The sequence below is a fragment of the Meles meles genome, chromosome 20 (assembly GCF_922984935.1).
Source record: "Meles meles chromosome 20, mMelMel3.1 paternal haplotype, whole genome shotgun sequence".
Lineage (NCBI taxonomy): Eukaryota > Metazoa > Chordata > Mammalia > Carnivora > Mustelidae > Meles > Meles meles.
This window is the reverse complement of record NC_060085.1, coordinates 39,227,988-39,247,091: the sequence shown is the minus strand read 5'-3', so window position 1 is coordinate 39,247,091 and position 19,104 is coordinate 39,227,988. Positions and strand designations below refer to the sequence as shown.

At 44.1% G+C, this 19,104-nt stretch overlaps 1 protein-coding gene across 8 annotated transcripts in view; it reads left to right on the top strand.

Annotated features, from left to right (window-relative positions):
• FOXP1 (forkhead box P1) overlaps positions 1-19,104 on the top strand; it is a 586,176-nt gene that overhangs the window by 239,251 nt on the left and 327,821 nt on the right. The window contains exon 1 of one of the 8 annotated variants that reach the window (XM_045990387.1): positions 15,789-16,046. The exons of the other annotated variants lie outside the window; for them this stretch is intronic. The gene's annotated coding sequence lies outside the window, so the exon portion shown is untranslated. Of the gene's footprint in view, positions 1-15,788; positions 16,047-19,104 lie in introns of those variants that run through there. 8 annotated transcript variants of the gene reach the window in all.

Below are 19,104 nucleotides of genomic sequence, written 5' to 3'. Positions count from 1 at the left end.
AGGTCTAGGTCAGCACACTCCTTTGACTGTTTAGAAATTAAAGGCCAGACCCAGATAGTCAAATGACTTGTTCAAGACCGTACAGTTAGTAGGTGGTAATGTTGGGACAGGGTACCAGTGGCCTGTTGCTGATGCCAGGCAGATATGGGCCCCAGTGTGTGCTGTGGTGTAGAGAGGATGGAGTAGAACTTTGAAAGTGCACATATATCTTTTCTATTGTTTTGACAGGTTGATGTTTAAAGGAAAACATTTCACTCTGTACAGATTCTGTAAGCACTCTTCACAAATCCTCTGTACCCCAATCTCTGGCCTATTTCTCTAGCAGAATCCTGGCAACTACTTCCTATGGGCCCCTGGACCTTTCTACTGGATGTTCTGAGGAATATAGCAGGCGGTGCCCATAAAACTGAGCTAATTGTCATTCTCCCCCTCCCTAACCTGCTCAGTTTTCTGTATTGCTGATCTTGGCCATTACTGCCATGTGATGGAAGTTGTCATGTTATGTTCCGTGTTTTCTTCTCTGATTGCTCATATTCTTCGTTTCCAGGCCATATTCTGTGTTAGAAACTTCTACAAAAGTCAGCATTTTCTTCTCATCCTCCCTGTTCCTTTGTTAGGTGAACCATCACCTTTTGTTAGGACTATTGCAGTAGACTCTTACACTTCTTCTTGCTAGCTTAATCACACTCCCAGGTCTTTGTCATCTCCACTGGTTTTCAACCCTGGCTGCCCTTTAGTCACTTTGGGATTCTAAGACTTAGGTCTGGGCCTGATGCCCAGAAATGGATTTAATTTAGTTAGGGTAAAGGCTCTGGCATCAGCATTTTCAGAAGCTTTCCAGAGGAGTTCTCATGTGTATCTCCAGAGCTGACAACCGCAGAGGCTTAACCCCCTGAGCCACCCAGGCGCCCCCATGGGATGTGTTTTTATAGAAAAACACATATTTTTTATAGAAAAACACATCCCATGGGGGCGCCTGGGTGGCTCAGGGGGTTAAGCCTCTGCCTTCGGCTCAGGTCAATGATCTCAGGGTCCTGGGATCGAGCCCCACATCAGGCTCTCTGCTCAGCATGGAGCCTGCTTTCTCCTCTCTCTCTGCCTGCCTTCTGCCTACTTGTGATCTCTCTCTCTCTCTCTGTCAAATAAATAAACAAAATTTTAAAAAAACAAAAAACAAAAAACACATCTCATGGGTCACTCCATTGCTTCAGTATCTCTGTTTTGTGAATTGAGTCCTGATTCCCACTTTGGCTTGTGAGGCCTTCAGCGCTGGATCCTGACTCTTCCTCCAGCCTTATCTCTGGCCACTGCTTTCCCGTGCATTCATGCGCTAGTCACCAAGAGTAGCTTACACCCCCTCCTGGAACTCAGAATGTTTCTTGATCATTCTGTGCCTTTGCCCATGTGGTTTGCTCCATCTAGCTCTCCCTCTTTGCTGTAGAAAAACAAACTCCCTATCCTTGAAGAAGATCACCTCCATTATAAAATCTTTTCTGCTACCAAATTTTCATTTATCACAGTTTTTTAAAATTTAGCTATGTACTTGACCGTCTTACCCCTCTAGACTAGAGCTGTTCAGTAAACTTTGTGCAATGATAAAGATGTTCTACGCTTTCAGATATGGTAGCTAGCTCCCGTGTGGAGCTGGTTAGCCACATGTGGCTCCTGAGCAGTGGACATGTGACTAGTGCAGCTGAGGCTGTGTGTTTTCAGCTTTCATTTAATTTTAATTGGAATATCCACCTGTGACTAATGACTGCTGTTTGGGGGACAGCACAGATTGGGACTGTGGCCTCTGTGAGGGCAGGAGCTAAGTCCTACCCTTCATTTCATTCCATGTGGCCCGGAGTGGTGTTCACTCGTGTTTGTTCATGACCAAATGAACAAAGGTAGGAGTTGTATCAAAACGCATGATCTTCTCTAACTCACATTATACACCCAATAGACAAATGAAAGTCCTCCAGTGAGTGTAACACATAAAATCCCATTTGACTGTCAATCCAGGTCTCGTTACTCGGTTTCACAGATGAAGAAATGGAGGATCAGAGTAGTTAAATGACTCTGCTCGGCCATAATTACAAAAAAATAAATATGATATGTCTTCTGTTTATTTTTAGTTGCATTATAAACAGCACATTTCATCTGATACTTCTAGTTCTGGGTCTCTGAAAACATGAACCCCAGAGAGCATGTTCTGTGGCCTCACTTGTTGCTTATAGCCCATCTGGTCTTTTCACATTTCACAGGTTGCCTTTTATCCTTTGGTCATGTAGGTGTTGTCATTTCTTGAGTCTGGGGCTGTTGTTGGCTCTTACCAGGTTTCTTGTTTTTAACCATTACTAAATCTTCCCAAGACCGGAGGTCATGAGTTTGACCAATGACAGTTCTTTCTCGTATGTGGTTTTGAAGACTGCAAAGTTAGAGTTTCTGGAGATGGGATGTATGATCATATTATTAAAGCTGAAGTTTAGCAGACCACAGGTCCGGGAGAGGGAATGGCATTAAGGTTCATCTCAGACCTTAATGTAAAATTGTCTTATAACCTGAAAGCTTTTTTTGTGCGGTGTCTAAATTAAAGCGCTGTTAGTGGGGGGAGGGTAATTGCATTTTTGGTGGGTAGTGAATCTCAATTCTTACTTATAAGAAGTCTATTTGATTAAATCCTTATAGCTTCCTTGCTCATTCTATTTCCTTTTCACTGTATTATCAACAATAAGGTGATTTTACTTTGAGGGAACGTAAAATTTTCTTTTTGTTTGAATTATATCCCACTCATTCACATAAATAACTGCCATGCTAACCTTTCTTACATCTTCACGGTGTGAACACATACTGTGCAGATGCGATCTGCTTGACCTCGCCTCGCCGAATGGCTTTATTGGGGGCAGGAACAAAGACTGGGAAGAGTTGATTTCATGAAGGAACCAAAGAACTGTTGTCATTAATTCTGTTTACTAGAATTCAACAACTTTATTCATTCAGGAAGATCTATTAGTTGTACATCCGAATCTAATATAATATGGTATAGCATTTCTATCTCATCCAAAAAAAAATAAATAAATGAGGAAGGGAGGAGGAAGAAAAGAGATATATTAAGTGGCTTTAATAGAATGGGTGTACGGGTCCCCAGGAGAAACCACTGGTTAGACAGAGCAGTGTAATAAAATGGAATCGTTGCTATATTAGGACAAGCATTGTGTGTACATGGAACAAATTACAGGGGCGTACATCTAAAGAGAGATTCGTTTCTTCTTAGAGGAAGTGGCATTTATGCCACTTTGAGATGAGTTATGTGGGACAGGTGATTAGTGCCTAGGAGAGAAGGGGCAGAGGGAGGTAGTAGGCTTGGGGATGAGAGAGTCCAGGGCACGCCCTGGTGTTTGTTGGTGGTTGAACGGAAGCCGGGCAGCAGCCAGAGGTGCGGCCCGAAGGCCAGGCAGCAAGAATCCTCAAGAAGGATTCTCTGAGTACCTTTGGACATTTCAACTTGGCTTTCTGGGCTTAGGAAGCTAAGAGCTTATTGAGTAGGGGTGGAGTATGTACCTGGGGTGCGGGCGACACGAAGCAGCCATATCAACTTGGGGATGTGTCCCAGTAGCAAAAATCTGAAGATGTGTTGAGAAAAGCTATCCAGGAACTGAATAAACTTTGCCACTTGTATTTTTCAAGATGACTTAGTCTTCCCTCTGGGGAGATTTGGGGAGAGCAAGTGCAAAGGCCAGGAGGGAGCTTTAAGGTGGCAATGGCAGGAGCCCAAGGGAGGCTCTCTTATGTGGGCTCGTGAGTCTCTGTTGGGTTGAAGGAAAGAGAATGGGAGCTCTGTGGCTGTTAGATACAGTGATGGAGGCCTCAGAGCTGCCTCCAGAGTCTTTGGCCTTATCTGCTGGACGGATGGTGGTGATGTTCCCTGAGGGAAGGACAATGCAGGAGAAGTAGTCAGAGGATAGGAGGGTGCTGAAGAAGTTGGTGGATAATGGAGGACCAGAGTCACGGGGGAGACTCTTCCCATGGGAGGTATGGAGAAGAGGAGAGGGTCCGCCCTGCCGAATGGAGCCAACAGACCAGATCAGAAAAGGCTCAACACCGAGCGACCCTGGTGACAGGTTTCAGTGCCTCAGTGGGGACAGAAGGAGATGCGGGAGGTGAATAAATGGAGACCAGAAGAGTGGATGGCTCTTTCCAGAAGTTTGTGGAAAGGCAGAGAGAGAAGGGGACCAGGGACTAAGAGAAGAAATTGCTTGTTCTGTTTCATAACGGAGATTTCAAGGCCTCACTAGAATCTTTGGCTTAAACCTTACTCAGACATTTTAAATCACACAACTTTAGTTAACTCTTTCACTACTGGTTAGTTAGCAGCAAGTTAGAGGCCTTTTGGAGGTAAGCAGAGCGGGCACGTGGAAGCCCAGCAGGCTGGATAGTATGTGATAGAGGTCTGTGCGGAGAAGACCACCCCACCCCCCACCCCCCACACAAGTAACAAGTTTGTCAAGGGGGCCCGTTGGCTTTGGGTGTCAGGAGTTAGCCCCACACAGCTGGGAAAGCTCAGGGCCGTCGTGGGTAAGAAGCATGCAATGATTATTGGAAGTTTATGTGTTTGACAAAGGTTTCCATCGAAAACATGAGGGCAGAACAAGTTGTGGTGCTAAAGGGGTCAAACGGTTTTCTAGAAAATTCACTTAATGGCAGTATCACGGCCCCTGATCCAACCATAAGAAAAACAGTCACTTTGAAAGGTTTCTGCCTTTTTTGTGGATACCATGTAATTCTATCCTTTTTATGAATGTCCTCCTCACCCCTAAATTTGTGTGTGCTTTTCTAATGGAACACATCTCTACATTTGGTAACCATGTTAATTTATGGGGGATTTTGGACTTGTAAGGAGTGAAAAATGGGAAGGTAAAACGACTTCTCTTTGTTTTAGTCTAAAGAGGTTTTTACTACTGGGTTCTTGACACCTTCCACCTTAGTTTATCTTTAATTTATCTTTAACTGGAACCATTTTGCCCATTAGCTCTATTCTAATGACCTCTCGAAATGGGCAGATTTACAGGCAACACATGACAGAGAAAATACAGAAAATCGGCCAGCTTCTCCTGACATTCAGCAGCAGCCTACGTCTAAATAGTGGAAAAGTTTATTTGCTTTTTCTGAGGATGTGCTAAGTGATTTTGCAGTTTGAGTGGTATGGCCTTCCAGCACTTAGGCCTGCATTTATTAAATAAATTTGTTCTCTAACTCATGTGTTAAGTGTGTATTATGAAACCTCAAAGCCAATTTCAGTGATTGCAATGTGCAAATATTTTTTAAATTATGTAATTAAATAGGCCTTGGCCTGCAAGGTCCACCAAAGTAATTTATTAATTGAATAGTCTGATTTAATTGTATGTTATTTTCATTTATTCAGGGAAGAGCCTGCATCTGTTGCAGAGATAGGAGGAGCCTCCTCTGCTCTTGTCACTGGGGGTGCAGAGGTTTCTCCAAGAAATCTTTAGCCCCCAATTAAATATTAACCAAGGAGAGGGGATTTGTTCTCTCTCTACTCAAACTCTGTTTTGATGATCTGAGTCCGGTGATTTTAAAGGGAAAAGAAAAAAGAAAAAAAAGTCTTGCTGGGGAGAATTATTTGTAACTTCACAGTGTTTATCACTGTATTGTTTAGAACTGAATCGCTCTTCTCTAACTGTGGCATTGCTTGGGGTTACGTAAGGTACAGGCATACAGAGAAGCCCTGTTAATTCGGTGTTAGCTGCGTCTAGCTATGGCTAAAGCCGTGCCGTATCTGTTTCCTTAAAATGTCATTTTAAAGGTATTGTGGTTTCAGAGCAGCAGCTGTGACTGAAAAGTATGTAAACTAAGCTGTTCTTGCTCATATCATTTTTATATTCTTATGTCAGACCAGAAGGCTGCTTTAAATTTATTTTTCATTGTGTATTAGTTCTAGAGCCTGTTTCCCGCCCCCCCCCCCCCCTTCCTTGGGAACATATGTTCTTTGGGACGTGAGATACTCAGGCGCTGAAGAAAATAACAATGGGGCGGGGGGCGGGGGGAAGGTACCCCAACAGTTTCTTATTTGTTGTATTGTATTTGGGAGAGGATGAGTTTAAAAAAAAAAAAAAAATTAACTCTCGCAACGTAGAATTTTGGGGCCTAGCATCTGTGTTTTAGGAAATGAAAGAATTCAGCCATACTGTACCAAAGTCACGTGAAAGGCAGTAACTTTTAGAAGTCCAAATTGCTTTCCCAAAAGGAAAATATTTTTTGTTGCTATTAAATATAGTTTATATTGCTACTTCAGAACTTTTTTTTTTTTTTTCCAGTGGGGCCATTTACTTAAATTCTTAGTTAATATTTCTATATAGAAACGTCTTTGTCTCCGAAGCTCGCCTTTGCGAATTCCCATTTAATATGCGGTTGTGGATAAGTATTTATTCATACCATGTGGTACCCCACACCTGATCAAGTGACTGCATGCGTCATGTCAGCCAGCAAAATGTTTGAGTGACTTGTGAGTAATGGTGGCATGGAAGGTACAGAGGGTTGAAGGAAACAATAATGGGATTTTTTTTTCCTTTCTTATATATTTCAGCATGCATACTGCCTCAGCTCTGCTGTGGAAATTTGGAATGGTGGATAGAGAAATACTCCTTTTCCTAAAGAGTTGTAAACGCAGAGTAGAAAGTATGAGCTATTAGAAATTTCCATGGTAAATATAATTTGATTACATGTGTTGGTAATTTCCCTCAGAGCTCAGGATTTCATTCGCAGTGTTGTTTCACAGTGATATATTTCTTTCCAGCTTTTGAAAACCAATTTAGCCCTAAGAATTTGCCTTAAGATTCCACTCCTTTACCTCATGACGCCAGGCCCACATCCGGGTGCCCCAAATGGGGGAAGTCACGCGGTAGGAAAGGTGGGTCTCTCGTGGGTCCGCTGCTCGACTTGTCTCAGCCCTTCTGTCTGGTGCTGGACCCTAGGTTGTGGCTTCCTCCAGGTGTGGGCTGGCTCTGGGAGTCCTTGCATCACAGCCTTGGAAAAGGTCTCAGGACATCAGGAAGTCATCAGATGGAGCAGGGGTACTGGTCTTCTGGGAGGGACAGTAGCCATAGCAGGGCACTATGGAAATCTGACTCTGGAAGATCCTGGGAAGCGTGGTCATGGCCGAGGGCTTGGGGGTAAAGGCTGTTTTCTAGCCCGTACACCAGTATTTCAGTATTTTAACAGCTAGTTGAGGCGACCACGGTGTCGGTGTCATGGTTGGTCATTATCCCTGAGTACTGCTCCCCTCTCAGCAAGGAGACTGAGGTCCGGAGACGCAGAGGGACTTTCCAAATTCCTGGTGAGTTGCTAGCGGATCCAGGAGTAGAAGAAACACAACTCTCTTGCCTCCTAGTGACATGTCCTTTCCATTTCCCTTTGCTCCCTCTTAACTGAGGTGTAAAAATAATCCTTTTTTTTTTTTTTTTTTCACTTATTTCAAACCAGAGACGATGAAAATAAATTTTCTTAGGGATAAAACTGAAGAGAAAACCAAGATGTTGGAGCCCCGAAGTGAATGACTTCATAGAAGAAAGCTAGCTCATTGGGATTCTCGCTCCAGATGCAGCGGGCTGGCACCATTTATGGGACATTTGTGACTCCCTCCACCCTCTTCCATGTCTCTGCTGGTCCTAGGACCCTGCTCCGAAATGTCCTTTTGGCATGATGGGTGTTTCCAGTGACCACATTCTCTAGCTGTTGCTTCTCCATGTTTGTGGGGAGCCGGAGGCGCCCGGCCCTGCTCCTTCTGCACCACCTGTGTGGCCTCAGTCACGCCCTGAGTCTGCTCCCCAGGAGGATGGGGCTTGACTAGACCCCCTCCTAGGTAACCTTCTGCTCTGAAATGTGTTGGTTCTTCTCTCTCACCTGAGATTTTTTTCACCCTCAAAACCTTATTCTTTCCACCCTGAAGTCTGGGTCACACGGATGGGGCGGGAGAAGACAGAGTTTTTGGTCACAAAGACATACAGATGTCTCACTGAATGTCCGTTTTGGGGTGACCCTCTTTTGTCATTGGTAAAACTTGGCTGAGGAATTTCTGGTAAAATAAGTCTGCTTCCTATTCTGACTGGATTATGCTTTTCTCTCTTCCACTCTCTCCTCCTCTTCCCCCTCACTGTCACTGATAAATCTCCACAGTATGACTGGGTGGTGGTTCTGTGGCCTTTTCTCCACCCCACTGAAGAAGCTCATGAAAGATTGTACGAAGTGGAAAGCGCCTTACCGATTAAATAGAAGCCTGGTTCATATAAAGAGACTTATTTCTATACGGAAAATATGAGCCCCCCCCTCTTTTTTTTTCACATGGACCAGGTGTGGATTAGTTCACTGAACCTTTCACCCGCCATATTCCCGCTTGTAATTCTTCTGAGGCATAGTTCAGCCAAGTCAAAGAAACATGTTATTAAAGGTGAGCTGAAAGGCATTTAAAAAATAAACAAACTGTTTAAGATCCTAAATCAGTAACAGAATCTATATGCACAGACTTGAAAAGTACAAGAAAATGTGTTTTAATACCTTTCGCTTCCAGGCCGGTTTCTCCTCCTGCCTTCTTTGAACATGTCTCCCCCCCCCCCCCCCAATTTCTTTTTGGTCATTGGCAGGATGAGCAGGTGACCCTGAGCTTAGGTTACGGCTCTCTCCTTCCTAACGACTAACCCTCTACTGAAGGAGGCGAAACTCCAGTCTTACCTCTAGGATTCTCCACCCAGCATGGAGGGGGAAAAATCAGTCCTTTGATTTTACGTGAGCACTGTGCTTTTAAGGAGTTTCAAATCCAATACACATTCTCTCCTTTTTTCTACCTTTGAGTGTGGCAGATCACCAGATCGTATTAACAGCTTGTAGAGATGGCAGAAATGAGGCGTAGGAAGTTTGAGATTTACATAAGTTGTATTATCCCTGCTTGTGAAAACAGCGGCTATCATTTCTGTGGCCCTCGCTATGTGCCAGTCACTTGTGTAAGCACTTTTCCCCTTAATGCATTTCTTCCTCAAAAGCACATTATGCACTCTAATTAAACCCGTTTTATGGAGGAGGACACTGAGGGACAGAACTTGAGTAACTTGCCTGAGATCACGAGACCAGTAAGCAGCAGAGCTGAGTTCGCTCCTGTGAGGACTGAACTAGCCAGGTTGGACTAGACTGTGCAGTCGGATATTATATAGTATTTAGTATTAATTGAGGTAACCCAAGGAAGCATTAAGAAATAAAGATATTCATGGTCAGCCTTGCTGCCCTCTCTTCCTCCCCTGACATTTTCCCCTAATTAAAAAAAAAAAAATTTTTTTTCCTGTTTTCTTTTGGTGGTTTTTTACCTTCTGGCCTGTTCCCAGGGAAGGACTAGGCATCGAACATTCGCATCCTGTTGTCCCGCTTCTCCCTTGATTATCTTAAATTTTCATTGTGATCGTGGAGTTCTGGAACACCGTTCTCCCATTTTTAAAGTAATTCCAGAAAATAGGGACAAAGGAGGAGAGGGATTTTTAAGGGTGGCTCTTCCTGGTCCACCCCTGAGGAGGTGTGCAGCTCCTTCTGAGGGGAACTGGCAGCCCCAGTTCTCCATAGTGGACGCAGCGCCCCTCTCAGAAACTTAAACACTTGGCTGAAAGGACTGCCCCCAACCCCCACCCCTGCTGCTTTACACGACGGAAGAGAGAGCGGGTTCAGGCAGAAGCTTCATCTAGTGCACTTCTGAGTAGCTTTGCTTCATTGAAGACCATATGCTGAGCTTGTCAAAGTCATCTGCCCGTTTCAGCCATTCTTGTTTTAGGAACGTTAACTTGCTGTATTGGGGAAGCAGCATCATATGTGAACAGCCATGCCAGGCTTCTGCCAAACGTCCCTGGTCCGCTGTCAAGTTCTGCGGGGGGCATTCAGTGGAACTTTATTGTCCTAAGGATTAAAGCCCCCCCCCACCCCCCCCATCAGCATTATTAACATAGCATCCTCTTGGTAGGAGAAACCTTCCTAGCTAAGGAGCCAGGAGGGCGGGGCCCACCTGGCTCTAAATCACATTGGCGCTTGCCAGTGTGTTTCCAGTGGGACCTGGAGAGGTGACGAGGTGCGGAAAAGCCGAGCGATGGGTCGGAGTTGAGTGGAAAAGGGAACTGGGATCTGCCAATGTCAGAGAATTCAGCAAGAGAGGCATGGGAAAGGAAATGGGATGAAAAGGTGCCAGGAAACGTTGCCTCATTATCTGGCATTTTTCTGGTGGTCAAAAGTTAAGTCTCTCCTTTGGAGTCACTTGCAAGCACTGTGGGGCACACAGCTGCTAAGTTGTGTAGTCTGCGGCCCAGTAAAGCGGGGACATGGGCATAAGACAGGAGGCTGTTATTTTCAGGGAAGGATTCTTGGGAGGTTTCCCCTCCTGACGGATTATGTGAGTGGGTTCATTCTCATGTGTCTTTCTCCATGGGTCAGCCTGCCCACAACGGAGCCCACAACATTTAACTAGGGAGCCATTGCTGTGGGGGAAGCGGGGGTCTCTCCTGTATATACCCAGGTGTAAGCCGTGGTGCATAAACAATAGGAATAGAGGAGCTGGAATGAGATATGGGAATGCTTTCCTCAGCTTTCATACTGGTTAGTGTTATTCATTCCATATGCATTTATTGACCGTCCCCTGGATGCAGCCACTGTCCAGTACTGACATACAGCATGCGGGACAGATGAAGTGCTTGCCTTCATGGAGTTTATATTCTGATAGCTTGCCCCACACTGAAGTGCCCACGGTCAAGATTAACATGACTGGTTTTATCCATTGCCGAAACTTTCCCAGAAAAACCAAACGAAATCTGTTTAGCTGCAGACTGGAGCCGCCAGGAGCCAGATGTGGCCATGGGAAGACTCTTTGAGAGCTTGTCATCTGGCTCCAGCTGTGTTAACCTAGGTCTGGTAGACAGCCATGAGCTGCGTCTGCCAACTGGTGGCCAGACCCTAGAGCAGGCTTAAACAATTAGTGGAATCCCTTGCCCAGTGGCTAGATCCGCTGTGTGTGTCCTAAGATTACCACTGCTGTCCAGACCAGGAGCCTCTGTGGTCTGGGGCAGAAACACCCAGAAGGGAATCGAAAAGCAGCTCCCTGAGAAACTAGGCACGGCTTTCTTATCCTGGAGCATGGAGAGGGAGGCAGGGGAGGTACAAAACCAACTTCAGCAAGAGAACAGAAATAAACCAGACGTGGCCCCCCACGTGCACGCCTTGATTCCCACCAAGAATGCTTGCCTGATACGGACCACCTGCCTCCAACATGCCCCTGCAGAAAAGCGGAGAGTTGGCCCACAAAAACCTCTTTCCCAGTTACTACTTTTTGATTGTTGCCCCTTTGTGAGACCCATTTATGATGGCCTATGTCGATTTTCCCCAGAGATTTCCATTAAAAGTCTTGGTTCCCACCTTTGAAAGCAGTGTGCCGTAACTTTTCAAATATCCACCTTCCCAATGAGTTCATAAATAAATAAAATGCTTTAGCCTACCTATGTGTAGAAGACTTATCGCTCTATCTAAAGATAGATAGATATACCAAAGTTTCTGGTTTCATGTATTAGGCAGGCTCTGCTCTTCTCTGGGAAAATAATGGTTTTGGTCATCTGTAGTCCAGCAGACTTCTGACCCCACAATAGTTGCTCAGTTAATGTTTGCAGAATGAGCCAGATGAGGACGATTTTTAGTCAGCATGCTGAGTTTCAAGGGTGGTGACAAAAAATGAGTGAGGTTCTTTCAAATAATAAGTAAGGGAAACAACCCACCATTGAGAGCCAAAAGAACAAAAAAAGAGTAAAGGTTTACTGGGAATAATTTCAGAATTCATCTTTCAGATATCCACATCCAGTATCTGATTATAACAGAAACACAAGAGGGTAGAGATGAAAGCTTGCAAGGGGGCTTCTCTTGAGGCTAAGCACATTTTTTACCTGTGGGGACATCTTCATCACAGTGAGTTTCAACGAAATAGTTGAAGTGGGGGAAAATTTCAAGATGCTAGTTTATGTGTGAAAATCAACTTTTGCGTTCTCAGTGCATTGTGTAAATTTGCCGTGCAGGAAACATAAGTGAAGCCATTTGGTTTTGTGGCATTGGTGTGGGCTGGCTAAGGGGGTGGGGGATAAAGTTGAGGCACTGATAGAGTACGAGGAGAGCCAGATGGTTGTATTACACATCTTTTGTGTTCTTGTTTGCTTCTTAAAGCAGTTGCAGAATTTTGCCCTTGGCGATATTTTCTTCCTGCTTGTATGTTCTGCTATGAATTTACTTTTTTGTCAGAGTACTTTGAAAGAAAAGCCTTGCTCTTAAAAAATTTTTTTTTCAACTTACATTCTAGACTTGTGAAGTCAACAGTGTGCTCATAAAAATATTTTTTAAATGATAAGTGTGTTAGTAAACAGTGGGAGGAGCAGTTTTTCTTTTTCTCTATAGCATGCTGATTTCGAATGACATGTCGATTCAGAGAAAGATTTTTGCAGAATTATAAATGTGGAATTAACGATGAATGGGCGGATGGAGACAAAATAGATACGCTGTTTCTTCAGTAGTAATGAGTCTTACCTGATTAGAATTTTTAACTTTTTCTATTACTTCTATAGCAGCTTCTCGGGTTGTGGTTTACCTGTTGTGTCTTATCAGCCAGACTGACTTTAAGTGAAGTGAGAATGCGTTGGGATAAGTCCGGGGCTTTAGCCTGGGTGTTTGGTTGGCATTTAGTACAACTGTTTATCACACCACCATTGAAATGTATATTTATTTCCTACTAAAAGCAAATTACATTTTGCGATCACTGGTGGCAAGGGATAGTTAAGGTGTTCTAACTGCCTGTAAGCGATGATACTTTATCACTAATGCTTTTTTTTTTTAAGAATGAATTTTTTTTTTTTTTTACAATTTTACTTATTTGACAGACATATATATATACAGAGAGAGAGAGAGAGTACAAGCAGGCAGAACAGCAGGCAGAAGCAGGCTTCCCGCTGAACAGGGCTCGATCCCAGGACCCTGGGATCATGACCTCAGCGAAAGGCAGACGCTCAACCGACTGAGCCACCCAGGCGCCCCATCACTGAATGCTTTTAATAAGGAGTTGCTTTGGAGCCCCCGCCCCCGTTGTGATAGAATGGTTCAGAATAATTTAATGCCCTTTTCGCAGTCCCGGTTTATTATCTCTTTTTTCTTCGCTCGGATGAGAGAAGAGCATGAGCACAAGCTCGTTGGGTGCCGGTTTCTTCTCTGTCGTGCACAGATTTCCAGTTTTAGTTGGAACCTGCAGCCCCTGATGAGAAAACAGGAAACTTACAGTCCTAACCTTATTGAAATCTCTGCCCGCTTTAGTCACAAGTCTGAAGCAACTCCTCCCAATAATGAGGCCATTGTACGCATCATATCTGATCAGTTCCTGAAATGTTTTAGTAAGTCTATCTTACAACATTATAAGAAGATAATCAGCAGCCTTAGAAGGTCCCCATCTGGACTGTAGAGTTCTTTTACTGAAAGATGTTTTGCCTTTTTGAGATAGCTCTCGTGTTTCATCATCTGTTCCGCTGAGATGAAGTGCATATGAAAAGTCAGTGACTCTGAATCCATCTGTTGTTATTATTTTCCACTGATAATTGGCTTGAACAATGAAATGTCTGTGTCTGCAGCCTTTGAAACTGTACACCCTGTTTATTTTCTGGAGGTCTCGCTGCAACTCCCCCCCGCCCTCATTTTCGCCTCCTTCCTCCTCTCTCAAGCTTGACAGCCAGTGGCGCTTGTGTGAGGATGACATCTTTGACTGTGTGCATCAGTACGTGTCACTCAGCATCCAAAGCCTGCATTCGGATCTTCGTCACAGTCCCCGTGTCTGCGCCGTTCGCGCCAGGATCCAGCCCTCTTGCCACGAGAGGCTTAGCTGTGGGCCACAATGCATGGATCCCTTACCTGGCTCATCTTCTTCATTTCACTTTCCTCATTAAAATATTAATTTCGAGTACAGTATCTAATACCTATGGAATTAGATACTACCTCTAATTGTATAATATATTCAGTTGCATCCAGGTTTGCACGATAGAGAGCATTAATATTGGATTCCACTAACAGCACTTCCATTAGCTTGCTCAACCAGTATGAGATATAGATGAGCTAGGAAGCATAACTACCCGCCAGAACTGCCAAAACAGTCATTAGAAGCTCCATTGGGATGGACAAAGGCTTTTTCACAGTGATATACTGATTAAATTTTGTTCTATGGTTTATTTGCATCAAGGTTAGATCACTATCGTCTGTGGAAGGAGGTTATCTAACACCTTGTTTGGAAGGTCATTTCAAGACAAAATAGTGAACAGAAGAGGCATCTTTAGTTTCTTTGGGAACCCCTCTTAGGGAGATCCTGTGTTTTCTTCTGGAGGGTGGGGGTGCGGAAGTTTAAAAATTTTTTAGTGTTTTTTCCAAGTTATGTCATAATATATGTTGGAGATGGGCTTTTTCTGCTTGTTAATATTTTTTTTTTAAAAAAACTTTTCAATAATATTCATTTGCTTTTGCAGTAGAATGATATAGCCCGAGAGCAGTGTTGTGTTAATAAAATAGAACTTGCTTCTGAAATAGAAAGCTGCCTTATTTCCCTTGGCTAGCATAATTGCAGTACATTCTCGGAGGCTGGGAAGGATCTGTGACCTACCCTTCTTGGTCCAAGTAATAACGTAGACACGTCCCATAGCATAGCAGTGCTGGGTTTGCCCCTACAGTACTCGGTGGCGTTAGAAGGAAGTAGGGAACATAATCTTACTTATATTTCGATCGAAATCATTTAATACTGCAAAAGTTATTAAAAAATAATTAAGTTACTAAGACCAACATGTAGCTGGGACATACAGTAGGAGGTAGAGGTGAGTGCGTTGACTCCTTAGGCTGAGGAAAGGCAGCAGTGAATTCCGAGGGCCTGCGTGTTTTTCCTTTCGCTTAAATTCCTTGGCTCTAAGGACAAATTATGTTGAGGTATGGCATATTCTCTGCCGAAATGGAGAAAATTGTTGACTGTAATTATGTTATTTAATTGAAATTATAAGTGGTTGAGGCCACTCAGTTAAAAGCATCCTTTCTAATATATGGGTAATGTTTTTAAATGAGTGGGCATGGATTGATGACATTTGAAAGGCAGGCATTTGGGATGTATTTTTGGAAGACTCAAATTATGTTCCTTAAATCATTAGTGAACTAAAGAGTGCAAAGTGGCATGGGTTTTTTTGTTTGTTTACCTCCTTTAATTAAATACGTGTAAGTGTTACATGCATGCCCGTGTGTACATGTGTATATGCGCGCACATGGGTATGTATGGGTGTGTGTATATTTTATATGTGTCAGTTTCTGTACATAGATAAAATAGACCCTTCACAGGTACGGGTCCCAAGGAACGGTTTATAGTGTGGCAAAGCACAAAAACAAAAGGTGTATTGTGGCTGAAAAATGTGATTGTTGACAACTCTCACTGAATGTTAGAGATTTAAATGCAAGCTAAGGTAAATCTCCAGTGATGGGTCTTATGCCAACTTCTTTTCGGAGTAGCTACAGATAAAACAATGGCACTATATTCGCTCCCCTGTTACCCCCCCCCCCCCACTCCAGGAGTGAGTTCTTAATTACTAATGAATGCAATTCATTTTAATTGTTATTATAGCAACATAGCATTTAACTGTCTCCTGTTTAGTGCTTGTGCCCTGCAACCGGCGGGGTCTCCTGTCAGGGAGAGGACAGGTAGAAGGCACAGCAGGCGTCTGATTGAGCGAGTTATTCATTTGCTGAGTGTTTGTGTTTATGCAAAGGGGCCTCTTCCTGCATATTTAATCTAGAGTAAGGCAGTGGCTTTTGTTGTGTTTAGCCCACATACCTTCAGTCCTTCCTCACACTGCCGCCAGCCTGGGAGCCCTGCTCCCGCAGGCTTCCAAGCCCCTGTAGTTTCTCCCTTACAAACTCTCAACTTTCTTCCGTTGTGTGAAAATTGCCTCTCCGGCCTCAAAGCTTTCCTTCCTCACCATGAGCGGGTAAGTGTGTGCGAAGCCAAGGCTGATACTTTGTTTCATTTTACAAATGTTGAGAGGCTACTTTCCTGCTCTTCTGGGCGCCTCCCGCCAGCGACAGCGACCTGGGTCCTGGTTCCTGGGCCGTTGTCAGTTGCTGGCTGCCTTGAAATAGACGAGTACAGGTGCCTCTTAGGAACCGGGGCTGAATTTTTGGACTGGCAGAGAGAGAGCCTCTTGGAACCGGGGCGGGGAGTGGGGGGGGGGGTGTGGGTGGGGGGGAGAAGGAGAGAGAGAGAGAGGAACAGCTTTATTATTCTTTGTCCTAACAAATCCTGTTTTGTAACTATCCTGGAGATAATGCTGCCATTGTTTGCTAAAAGCCTTCAAACAGTGTGTAAGACCGAACTGTAAGAAAGCGGTGAAACTCTGCTGCGGTATTGTCTATACCCGGGCCAGGGTCCTCCCCGAAGGTCTGTGCCGGAATAGGAAGGGTTTTCTTTAGTGGAAATCGAATCGTCTCTTCATTGATATTAATAGCACACTAGAGAGGTTGGCCATGATGCTGAGAGAGGCGGTCGGGAGGGAAGGAAATCTGATCTTGCTGGTGGTGGGGTGGGGTGGGGGGGGGAATGACAGCCTCTTGGCCCCACGGTGGAGGAGACATCCATCCAGGCTCAGCCTGCATAATGGCATCCTGGCTTAACTGTTTGCTCTAGGAATTTTAATCTTGAGCTGTTTGTTTTACTATCTGGGGTCTTGCTATTTTTTGTTCCCGTACTGTCTTTAGAAAGCACCATATTCAGGGTCTAATCCAGTCTTTTTAAAAAGTGGATTAAAAAAAAAAGACTCAGAGAAATTGATGTACTGTGCACTTAGATCATTGTGGGCTATGATGGTAGAATTCGGCTTTCTTTTACAGTATTATAATTTCAAAAATGAATTGCCACAGCAAAGAAGGGACGAGCCACCCAAGGAAGATATGTCCTATGTAAAGATATTTCAGGGACTAGGAATTGTGTCCAGGGTCTAAAAGAAGGAGTTTGCATTACCAGTTAACTGTTGCCTCTGCTTGAGTAACTCTTTTCAACAGAAGAGTGTGCTGTTCCCCCGCAGGTTGGAAACTGTGAGAATTTAAATAAAATTTCATCAACCTTATTAAAATATGTAGGGAGTTGGGTCTTCTTGGGTACAAATCAGTCTAGAGACTTAGAAGCATTTATTAACAGTGAGGCTGCTGTAGGTTTTTAATAATAAAATTACAAATACCTTATCTAATTGTAAGTATATGACTTTTATACTCGGTTTTTAAGGGGAAAAATACTTTTTTTTTATGAGTAAAAGTAACTCCGTCAGAGCACCTTCTGTGATTAGCGCTATTGTATTCTTAAATTTTGATTGATAGAGATAATAGTTTTCACTTAAAAATACAGACAGGTACTTTAACTTTCCATGACAATAGCTATTTGCATTTCTTTTATCTTTTTGTTTAACATTTGTGGGGGTTGGGATGGATTTGATTATTAACTCTTATTGCACACTAAAGGTAAATCTAAAACAAAGGCTTTGTTAGAGCTTCAAAGAGAAAACAGCAAATATTGTTTTTAGGTTTCAACATTTAAAGGCTGTTAAAGGATACCTATAAAATATTTTCACATGACCATGACCAGGGTTTTACTTTTCTGTGAGGTAAGCGAGAGGAGTTTCTCTAGAGGCGATGGACCCCTGTGGAACTGCTCGGGGTGGGGGTGGGGGTGGGGGCTGCCGGCCTGCAGCAGTCACCCCCCCTTCCCGGGGCCATGCCTCTCCTCGCCTCAGGTCTTCGGTGCCCTGTGGCTTATCTGCTAGCATTTTCGGTTTTTCTTAGGAGAATGGACCCCAAAGTTAGGTGCCACGATTTGGTGAGAGTCCCAGAGGGTGAGGGGAAGGGAAGCAAAATGTGCCTCGCAGCCACAGGAGGGGACTTTGGGGGATGATGGTGGGTTTATTCGGTAGACAGAAGTAACAGAAATGTAGTGACTGTAAACCAGCGAGCCTGGCTGGTGTCCCGGAGGCCTGAACTGTACAGCTGTGCCTTTTCCTTTCCATGTCCCTTCCTTCTTTTCCTCTTTCCCCTCTTTTGCGCTCCCAGTTTTCTTTCCCTCTTATTTCTTTTTCTCTCTTCCTTCCTGCCCTCTTTGCTTTTTCTTTCTGTAAGCCTGACTCAATATTGAAGTTATTAGGGCAGAGAAAAAACTCTCCGCGGTTGATTTCTGAGTGGATTTTCTTGTCTCGAGTGCAGAAAACGAAGTGACCCTTGTACTATCATTTTTCAGCTAGGCAAATTTGTGTTGATATGCTCCTGTTTTCCTAAGAAATCTTTGAAAAACAAGACACGAAAATCCACATGAGTTAAGTAAGAGTCTCTAGTTAAAGAGACAGGCGTCTCTTGGAAATTGGCCCATTGAGACCTTCTGTTTTCTTAGATGAAATACATGTCCTTGGATTGGAGTATTTGGGGTATGAGAAGCTTGAGCTGTGTTCCTGGGCTTTCAGAGAAGGTCTTCTCCAACCAGATACAAATTACTAAATCACCACCTTCCTCGTGGGCCAGGAGCTGGCTGTGACCTCCTTGCGTCGCCGGGGACACTGGTGCCCAGTATCTTCTCAGGCCTCACCTGGTGGACTGAAGGTTAAGATGAAAAACACGGGTGGTCTTTCCCCGTCCCTTTTGTATGATCATGCAAAATGAAACCTAATGCAGAAATCCTGATGCACATCGTTTCCTTCAGCTGCCATGGAAGAAAGAGGGGGACATCGTCTTAGTGGGAAAAGTCGAGTGTATTTTGTTCATTTTCAGGCTTGTGAAACGAAGTCCAGCCTCCACGTTTACCTGCAACTTGGCTCCCTGCCAGCTGGCATTGATGTATTCTCGCACTGATGAAACTGGGGGCAAAATACACCCTATGAAGTGTGACTTTGAAGCACTGTCTAACCTAAGAGGTCCGCAGACAGTGGGGAGTTCTTAAGGGGTGGCACGTGGGAAGGGGTAGAGGAAGACGAGGGTACCTTGAGTTTTCTAATGAATGGGTTGCTCCTGAAG